We start from the raw sequence: 11,093 nt of genomic DNA on the forward strand, positions 1-11,093 counted from the left end.
AGTAATATTCTAATTTTCTGATATGATGAATTTGAGATTTTCATTTGTTGTCATTTGTAATCATCAAAATTAAACGAAATAAACATTTGAAATATATGAGTTTGTATGTAATGTATGAATATAATATACAAGTTTCACTTTTTAAATGAAATTACTGAAATCAATCTACTTTTTCATGATATTCTAATTTTATGACCAGCACCTGTACATCCATCCATTTTCTTTACCTCCATTCTCCATTCCGGGTCGCGGGGAGCTGGTGCCTATCTCCTGCAGTCACTGTGCGAGAGGCAGGGGACACCCTGGACAGGTAAATAAATACATAAAAAACTCTAAACTTTTTTTCTTTTTTTTCTTGTTTTACCAGAAGTTCCTGTAAGAGCTGTGGTAGTTTGGTGGTGAGTGTTGGGGTCTTGTAATCCTCAGGTTGCAGGTTCGAGCCCAAGTTGCATCAGGAAGGGCATCCAGTGTAAAACAATGCCAAATCTTTCATGCCAGTTTGCTGGCTGTGGTGACCCCTGAAGGAGGTAAAAAACCTGAAAGAACCACAACCAGAAGTTCTAATAAATCAGTTTTATCAGGAAGGGATATTTATCATTCACAAATGACACAATGTTGACAGGGACAGCATGGGTGGATGATAGCTTAATGCAATCATACTAAGTCTCAGTAAAGTGAATAAAGCTCTTCTTTTCCCCAAGGCTGAAAAATCTAAATGTCTATTGAGACAAAGGTTTATCAGCATTAACATAGAGATACATTTTGACTGCTTAGGAAGTGATGGAGGTCAAGTACATTAATCAGATTTTTTTATTTTCAAAGATAATCCTGTATGAAGAAGGTTCTGAGTTTGAGGTTTTGTTTTTTTATTGAATCTTTATGTGTGCAGCTTGTTCTCTGAGTGATCTGGTTTCCTCCCACAGTCTGAAAAGAAGAGGTTGGATGTTGGTACTTTAATGTCCTTATGACTCCAGACATGTATGGATAACTTGCTCTGTGGTCTCTGTCAATCCCTTCTCACTGAGATATGAGGGCTCATTAGGACTTTATAACACCACTGTATGTGTTGGAAGCACATAAACAAGCAAAAATTAAACTCTGCTACCATTGAAATTACCAAGGTTCCTACTGAGCTGGTTTCCAAGGTGACAAGTTCTGCTCCAATTCACTTCAGGTGAGTCACTTAGACATGAGTGATAAAGAAAGTCAGAGAGTCACCATAGATACTTGTGCACACATAAAATGGATAAACACATTCAGGACCAGTTGATAACTGTGAAGCCACTGTGAGCACTAAATGGAGATCAGTTATTATTTTTTTAATATTATTCGTAAAATACATGTATAGCCAGCACTTTTCTCAAAGTTTGATTACATTCTATAGTTTTACTGTTTGTGCAAAAGTCTTAAAAATGCTTTGTTGTTGCCTGTCGCTCAGGGTGTTTTCATTATATTACACTATTGTAGCTATAAGGTTTTACCACTTACTTATTATATGGGTCCAGGCACAGTGTGATTGTGGACATATGTGGTGGGATCAACATGAGGAATGTGCTGTTGATGTTTAGAGTCCAGTGAGGATGCACAGAGCATTTTTCCAGAAAATAGGAAAAACCTTTTTGGCGAGAACAGAGTCACTGAAGAGGATTTTCCAAAATTTGCCACAATCCCACCACATCCTAATAGATCGTGTAGGTTGTGGGGAGTGTAGAGAGGTTATCATCCTGTGTGAAGGGAGCCTAAAGGTCAAGGATTGGATCTACCATGTTTCACAATTTACTCGCAAGGTCAAGCTTGTATGCTCGAAGGGGGCAACTGTTATAGAAAATGAGATCCAATGACCATTTTCTGAAAAGTTTTGAGAGTTCAGGTCATTCCAACACCCAGATAAGCCTTTATAAATAGTTTTGTGAGGACAGCCAGCATCTGTGTTTTGACTCTTCTGGTAATAATCACTGTGCAGGGTGCATAAATCTCTTTCCCTTTTTCCCTGGCTTTGACCTTCTTGCTGTCAAGCTCTGATGGTGTGGAATGTCCCCTTACAAGGTTTTAGTTTGACAATAAAAACACACAATACAAGTCGGGTGTTCCAGTGACACTTATTTTCCTCCAGGAAAGGTGTCTTTTGTTTTGTTTTCCCCCCCTCTGACCAACGTCCTTCATAAAAAAAGATAAGATGAGCTCCCTAATGTTCAAAACGATGAATGCCAGGCATTAGCAAAGGCTTTCACAATGTGGAAGGTTTTAAAGCTGACTTTGAAAATACATGAAGATTTGATTTGCTTGTCAGAACAATTCCTCAGAATAAGAGCTTTAATGGAGAAGGCTTGATGTTTCTTTCATACCAGGTCAATAAGTCTCTGGTGTATTTAGGTGTAAGGCCATATTTATGGCTTTAAAAGGTGAGAAGTGAGATTTTCAAACCACTAAAAGGAATCTGACAAGGACTCAGTGTTGCAAGGCAAGCAAAGAGAACATGTTTGTGTGCATTTTAATCTCAGTAATGAGTCTAGCTGCAGCATTTTGACCCAAATGGAGACATAAGAAGGAGCCTGAGTATACTTCATTACAGTCGTCATGGTGCAAACCTGTGCATGAGTTTTGTGTAAAGTCTGCAGCTAAAAAAGATGCCCCAAATTCTGAGGATATGTTAAGCAGAAAAAAAGAAAGCTTTTAAGCTTTTCTTTCCTGCACGTAGTGTTATTGTTATATACTTTCATACAATTTCTTTTCCTGTGTAAATCATCCTGCCCAGGAAGAAGAAATAGTAGGTTAGATTTTCATTTAGTTTGTCATTCATCTGTATTTAGAGAATAGACTGTATTCTTGGCTGACACCCTAAGGAAGTTAACATTTCTAAGCTCTGATAGCAACACAAAAAGTAAAAACAATTCCACAAAAAAAAAATTTTTTGTGCAAGAAAAAAACATTTCAACAGCTTACTTTTGATTTCAATGACATGCACATGGCAGCAGTGTTTAAGAGAGGTTTGTGAACTTGTGATTTCTAGACAGTCAAATGTGAATGACATCAACACCCAAAAGGCTCAGTACGAAAGGCCTCTCTCAGGCTCAATGCAATGTGTAAATACAAGAGGTTGAACAAAAATATTATTCTTTATAGAATTGGGTTAAATGCACATCTATTCAGGATTTCCCCATGCATTTGTTATCCCCCACCACCAAAAGCAAAAAGGGTGATATTGGTTTTTAGATCTTTTAAAGCGTAGCTGCCCGTGTTTGTTTGCATATGTGTTTTTGTTTGTCTACCGTGTTAGCAAAATATGCCATAGACCACTGGATGGATTTTAATTAAACTGTCAGAAAGTAATCATTGGATGTTTATCTACAACTGAATAACTATTGGAGTCAAACCCGTTCGAGATGGTTGGCACAGCAAACTGACCTTAGAAAACACAAAAATGACTAAAATGACAGTTTCACAGATTTTGAACTAAAGGTTGATGTGATAGTAGCTGAGAGTCATTCACAACACATACGTTGAGCACTACACATTGTGTAACATCTACACTTTAAACTTTGTCATTAACTATTAAGTCTTCTCTGTCTGTCTGATAGCAAAATATCTCATGAGCCACTTGAGTTTTTAATGAAACTCAGAAACCATCAGATGTATCATTTGATGTAAACCTACAGCTGATTACCTTTAAGTCAATGAAAGTGAAAACTAACTGACCAAAACACCAACACAAAAATGACTGTAACTCAGTCAATTTTGCAAATATTGAACTTACATTTGTTGTAGTAGTAGCTGATAGTAATCATCAACACATATTCTAAGAGCTAAAACATCCTGTAGTGATTTTTATCTTGAAAAGCACTATATAAACAAAAATTACTTTGTTTAAAAGAAATGCTGGGCCTTTAATTGCTTATTGTGCAGGTCTAGCCACTTACTTGGAAAATGCTTCCTGTGTCATTGTAAAATGAAAACGACACAGGAAATGAAATATTTAATTTTGAGTTGGAAACATTTTTACACAAGTTTTGTGTTTTTACCTCAATAAATCATCATCACTAAGCCTCTACTGATGAAGAAGGTCAATTGTGTAAGAGTTAACAGCTCCAGATATGAGGTTAATGACAGCCATCAACACATGTAATAAGTAAACACACACATTTCAAAACACACAAACATGAGTCATTTCAACTTTTAGATCTTCAGCCTTTTCAAATCTGTTTATTAAATCTGCCAGCGTATCTCCATCACTCAAAGATTAAATCAACTTTTTTTGTGAACACATCTCAGTAAAATTAAGCACTATATGAAGCAAGTGGTTGGTTTTTTTCTTCCTTAAAATACTTTCATTTCTTTCACTGACAGTTTTCTAGGCTTTCGGATAAATACAATTTAATCACTTCACCACTGAGGCGAGACCTAAAATTGATATCCTGCAAATCTCGGTTAGTAATTGCATGTTTGTGAAATAGCTCTAGTGACATTTGAGCGTGTCGCAGCGTGCCATTAAGAGAGTCTTTAACGGCATCGATCATCAGGAAGCACATTAACACAGACCACACACCTACATTACACCGACTACACAAAGAGACATCAACTCAGAAATATGGATCAGTTAATGAGGTACCAAACTGAGTGAATGTTCACTGAAGTCGAAATTCGAGCCGTGAACAAAATATAATCTGTACGGATAATGTCTGTGTTTCTGGATAACCTGAAACAGAGTTAAATTACAGCTGATGTTTCTCTGAAGGTTTCTTGGCTTCATACCCTCAGTGTTTTCCTTCCTGAGAGCCAACAGAGAGACTGCTGACGAAGCAGCTGCCCCATGCAGGAGAAGAATCAATAGATTGAAATTCATGAGGACCAGTGAGCAGCAGTGTGAAACTGTAGCCACTTCACCCTTCTTAAAATCATTGTCTTGAAAAAAAAATAATCAAGTTGCTTCAAAAGAAAATGTACAAGTGATTGATTATCACGCCGATATGAGCTATTCGGCGCTGTCGTGTGGTTCTCGTGCTCAAAAAATTGAAATCAATACTTGCGACTGCGAGCAACTGCACTCAGTCTTTTACAGTGTGTGTGTGTGTGTGGGGGGGGTCTTAGGGGAAAGTGTGTGAACAGCAGCTACAAACACAATGCGCAGCGTGTTCAAAAGGAGTAAAATCCTGAATGCAAACTATCTTTAGATGCATTGTGATTTATGACTAGTTTATTCCAACTCCTGAAGTTTGACTTAATGTATTCAGGTACTGGTTTTTTATATTGCCGCCAAACATTTTCTTCTCTTTTTGTCTCCTTCAGGGGCCCTGGGAGTTTGTAATGTACCAACTCTGAGTTGTTCACCTGCCTACTGAACAGGTTATTACATGACGATCCCAGACTTACGCATAAATTCATGCCTAGCCCCATTAGATGCGCATGTTTTCATTTACAGTTGAGTTCAGTGGCTTTGAAAAGGGGGTGCTGAAGGTTGTGGAGGCATTACACAACAATGGTTGAGTCTCTCTTTAGTGGCTTTTCATGCATCACACTTGATTTGATTTCCAGCATAAACACAAACTCGCAAATAAAAATAGTTTCAGTGTATGGTGCAACTACAGCTCATTATTGCATCTTACCCCTTAACAAGAGCTGCATCCTTAGACAAAACAAAACAATGCTCTGAGGTGATGCAAAAACATGAAAATGTTGGTGCCAACATTGTGTCATATCTTTCTACTCTGGCACATGAACAAAATGCTTTTGGTCTGTTTATCTGCTGTTCAGCTGAGGAATGTGGTAGAATAAATCAGATGTTGCTCCTTTGTGCTGCTCAGTCTTGCAGTTTTCATGAAGCTCCACTCGACACACTGCACTGTGCCAAAGTTCTTCTCTGCACAGTACTTCAGCTTTAGTCCACATGTGGTTCAGTGCTCCTGTTTCACCGCCAACTTGATGTCTCTTTACTGGTTCCTTAGGGGTTCTTGTGTGACAACAGCAGAAGCCTGAACCAAGGTCTTCAACTTGAGTTTCAAAACCATGAAGAGTCCAGCCTGATGCCTCTAATCAAGTAATTAAAGCGGTCTTTGCATGAGAATAGTTCAGTGCCTCTCAGGTACCATAGCTGCTGCCAAGGTCTTCGTCTCCACTCCCTGGGCTATGGAGAGTCTGGCATTGTGTCTGCCACAATGCCTGTCTTGCCAGAGTCCATGTCACAGTCTTAAGATGTCCTCATGCTTCATAAGAAGTCACAAAATAGTCTCTCATTCAAGTTGTTGCGTGACAAAAATTGTAGCATTTTGTCATTGTGGCAGCTTCATCCTCTGCTTCTCGACACAAGGCCCTGGCAGAGCGTTTTCTCACAGGGGGTTGCACCAAGCATTGTGTGATTGGTCAGAAGTTGTTGTGGGTGTGTTTATGCGGAAAAGCCGGTGAGCTTTAATGGAGTCATTTTGCTTCTACTGCTCCGCTGAGAAGCAGCTGGAGGCTGTTAGAAAATACAGCCGTCATTCCAACTGTTCCAGCAAAACTTATAAACCTATTAACTTAAAAAGACTGCAGAGAGACAGGCGGCTCTTCATGTCTGTGGTGGCCAGGAGGAAGTGCAGCTCGGCCGGGCAGCGTAGGGACATGTTCCCTTCGTTCGCTCATTGTTGTGCACTGTCTAATTTGCAAATACCAAACAGTGTGTTCTGTCTCAGTCTGTTTATTAGAAATGTCCGGTCAGGGTAAGTGAAGCAAAAATCTGTACAATGACAGGAGAGTTGAAAAGCAGACAGGAAGAAACCCGTTTTAACGCTGTAGGAGAGAGAAGCTTCCTAGGAGTTCTGATGAGAGTGCCTCGTGGACGATGAAAGGTGTGTGCGAAAAGGAATGTCTCACAACCACGTGACCACAAACTGACTACTTGACTTCTTATGAAGTATGACAGAGCCTTTAAGAGTCATTGCCTACATCAGCCTTTTCCAGTCCCTGAGGGGTATTGAATACACTTCAACCAGTTTCTGAGAGCATCTAAGCTGTTTAATGGTTTCTGAGAGGTTCCTCTCTAGTGGCCTCACTGGTCTGCCAAACCACAACCAACTGACATTAGGAAATGCAAAAATGGCTATAACTCAACTAAGTTTACAGATATCAGCATTTGATGTGATAGTAGCGAAGCATCATCTCCAGCACATATTTTGAGCACTACACATTAAATGAAATCTTTGCTTACCCCTCCAAAGCCCTCGTATTTGAAGAGAGGAAGAGAAGCCCTTGTAACTTCAGATCCATTTGATCCGAAGGCTACAGGAAGGTTAAAACTTTGGCATTAACTATTAGCTTCACCCTAGTTCAAAAAATCTCATAAACCACTGGATGGATTTTAACTTCCAGAAAGCAATCAGTCAATCTACAACTGCCTCTACAGTTCAAGTTGGCTAATCAACATTAGACAACACAAAAATGGCTTTCAATTTGTCAAATTTACAGATATTGGGATAAAAGAAAATTTGGTGTGGTAGTTGCTGAGCAACAACCCCAACAAAACGACTGAGTGCTAACACATCTTGTGAGATCTTGCTGTATGAGATTGTGTGTAACGTTATATTAAAGTTTGATCAGAACTTTGATCAAACTTTAATATCCCCTCTCATCATAAGAAGTTATTTTAAAACTAACACAAAGTTGGTGGGTGATATGCATTCAGCTTATAATTTTCTTACAATATTATATATATTATATAATCTCTTAATCCACCAGCCTTAAGATCAAACTATTCAACATGAGAAATAAAGACAATGTATTTTAAAATAATAAAGTTTAAATATAAAAGTTTGCATTCTTGAAGAAATGCCTGAGGCTCTTTGACAAACCTTAGACACGAGGACTAATGCAGGAAGCTCAGAGAGATTCGCTCTCTTATCTCTGCTTCTACAAAATAATGCGGCGTGGCTGATGCCTTTTGGGTTGTTCTGGCTGTCTTGCTGAGAGATTTCACAGAGGCATAAACTATCCTCCAGCTCACCTGCTTAAAGATGATTTTAATTTGTCATGAACATCACTGAAAGTATGGTCTCTAGACATTGTGTTATTTTATGTTATCTCACAATTTTGGTTGTTATTAAGTTAATGCAACTTTTTGAGGTCAAAAAGGGAAAAGACAAGTTTAGAAGTCAGGAAGCTTTATATATGCTGTAAATGATGAAGTGATGAACATAATCTTGCACTCAAAACCACGTCTGAGAAAGCATGTGACTTCACCCCGACCGGTTCTGAAACTTGAGGGAGTTCACGCTGGGATTTTTTAGTGTAGAAAGCTCACTGGGCCCAAAACTGGGAGGTTTAAAGATGAAAGATCAGCAGATTGCAGGACGTTGCAGCATAAAAAGGAGGAGCTCAAGATAACTCAGGCCCTTTTCAAGCAATATACTTTCATTAGGCATTGCAGAGCTGTGCAGTGGGACAGTTGATCTGGATAAGTTCACAGGTTGGAGGAGACAGGAGAATACTTCCCAGTTAAATGATGCTTTTCCCGCCTCTGTTCTGTATTTAATGTGTTGTAGTTAAAATGTCAGGTCAGTGTGAAATAGACAAAATAATAAAAGATCCTTTCATTTTTCAGAGCAACAAAATGCAGATTCAATAGAAAGTTCCCACCTATGTTAAAAGCTGATCTGGTCTAGGAATAGGTTCAGGTAAAAAGAAAAATTTAAAAGTCCTTCTGGTTTTATCAGAACCATAACAAAATAACTTCACATTTACATTTAAAAGAAAAAGGTTTGAGCTGTTCTGCTGAACAGCATGTACGAAGGTTTGGTTTATGGAGAACATCTCCCAAACACAGCTGATCGATCACTTCACCACACAGACAGCTCTTTATACACCTTCTTTGTTAAGAATTAAAATAGTTTAAATATTGACCAATTAACACTGTTATGTGAGAAGGAGAAAATAAAGAGATTTTGACGTACTACATTTAAATTCAAAAGGCTGACAAACTCCTTTGCTGGGTAAAAAGCTTGGGATCCCAGAAAATGACATTTAAAAAGGCTCACTTGTTGGTTTGAATATTTTTTATTTTGGTGCCGAGAGAATTTCTAACAGCCTCTAAAAGACCAAGGCTAAAACTCTCTCATCTGCCTGAAGAATATGTCTGCAAAACCTTAACAGAATACGCTGGTGAAGGTTCAGTCATTGAGGGCATCGTGATGTTATCAGTTCAGTCAAAGGCAATAGGACTTGATTTTTAAGACATCCTGTTTCTCATCTAATGTCCCATCAACTGTATTTATATATTTAAAGCAATGGATGTCAAGGTTTGTATGAACTGGAGGACCCAAAATTGATAAGAGGATGAGAAAGATTTTAAATTTCTTTTAACAGGGGATGAGAAGGTGACATGTGGAGCGGCTCAGTCTGACTCAGAAAGCAGAGTGGTTAGTTTCAGACCCTTTGACAGTCATTAAAATCGTGTACCTATTTACCTGTTTTAATTTAGATCCAAATAAATTTGGCAAGACTGCAGAGATGGGAGCAAGGGCTGAAGAAAGATGTGGAGTGTTGTGAGCATAGATCAGGAGGAGAAGGAGATCAACTTCTGAAGGATCAGATAAGCATAGAAGAGTAGGGCCCAGGGAAGTGGTTTAAGTGACACAAAATAGCCGAGGAGAGGTAGGTAAGAGATTAATTAGGACAGTTTCAGAAATACAATAATTCACATTCCAACAATCAAAATCCTCAATCCAGTGTCAAAAAGGTAGATTTGACTCCAGAGTAATAGTCTTTATTCGCAAATTCAAATCCTCAAGATAACCTATCCAAAATAAAGATGGGCTCCTGATACTGAGGCTCCAAAGCCTCTTTCACTCTATTAAAGCACACTTGTTCAAAATACTGTCAAAGCTTTTTATCAAATCACCATGAAACACCAGAAGTGAGGTAACCAATTCAAATCTTTGGTGCTGTTTCGTTGTTACAGAGGATGTTTGTGGCTGCTATAGCTACAGCTGGACACTAGATATCCCTGATTGCATTTGTCATTGAGGGTTCAAGTCTTTTTTTCTTGATACAATCAGGAAGCGTCAAAAGCTTCACATTGCTTCATCCACCCCTTTCTAGTCCAGAAAATCCAGTCACTAATCCAAAAGACAGGCAATTAATCAGAGGAGGGTTAGACAAGTGATGGGTCCAGAGGGTCTGAGCCAGCTATTTGAGAACCAGTCTCTTTCGAGAGCTGTACAGGAACTGAAAATTCTGGCTCAGAGCCGGCATTTTGGCTCCTCTCTAGCAGTACTTTATGAAGAGCCGCTTGGGAGCCTAAGGAGCCAGCTCTTTTTGGTGAGCTGAGCCAAATGAGCTAGTTCCCAGAAAAGAGCTGTAAGTCCCATCACTAGGTCAGACATCAGAATACTAAGAAAATCCAGGATTTGAAGAGACAGAGGCAGAGCCAGAACCACAGGCAAAGGACACTTCAAACCAAAGGCTGGACATCTGTGACAAGGCAGGAACATATGATCTGGCAAATGCCAGATAACAGATGAGTTTAAACCAGTGGTGTCCAGTCCTGGTCCTGGAGGGCTGCTATCCTGCAGGTTTTGGATGTTTCTCTGCTTTGACATACCTGATTTGAATGACTGAGTGATTAACAGGCTTCTGCAGAACTTAAATACCTACTGAAGAGTAGGGAAACAACTAAAACATGCAGGATAGTGGCCCCCCAGGACTAGGATTGGACACCACTGGTTTAAATAGTCACTGAAACAGGTGTGGGTAGCACAGCGGTGCAGTGGCTAGAGCTGTCGCCTCCCAGCAAGAAGGTTGCAGGATTGCTTCCAGGCCTGGGGTGGAGTTTACATGTTCTCCCTCCTGTTTCCTCCCACAGACCAAAATCATGCATGTTAGGTTAATTGGTAACTGTAAAAACTGTTCCTAGGTGTGAATGAGAGCAGAAATGATTGTTTGTCTCACTTGTCACTATGTGGCCCTGTGATGGACTTGCAACCTGTCTCCGCCTCTCGCACAAAGACAGCTGGAGATACTGTGACATGGAAATGTGAAACGGCTAAAGAAAATGGATGGATGAAACAGGTGCAGGTGATCAGCAGGGAGGTGCTGCATTCAGGAGTGGCTGGGAAAAACCACAAACAGGC

Source organism: Kryptolebias marmoratus, linkage group LG4 (genome assembly GCF_001649575.2).
Source record: "Kryptolebias marmoratus isolate JLee-2015 linkage group LG4, ASM164957v2, whole genome shotgun sequence".
Taxonomy (NCBI): Eukaryota; Metazoa; Chordata; class Actinopteri; order Cyprinodontiformes; family Rivulidae; genus Kryptolebias; species Kryptolebias marmoratus.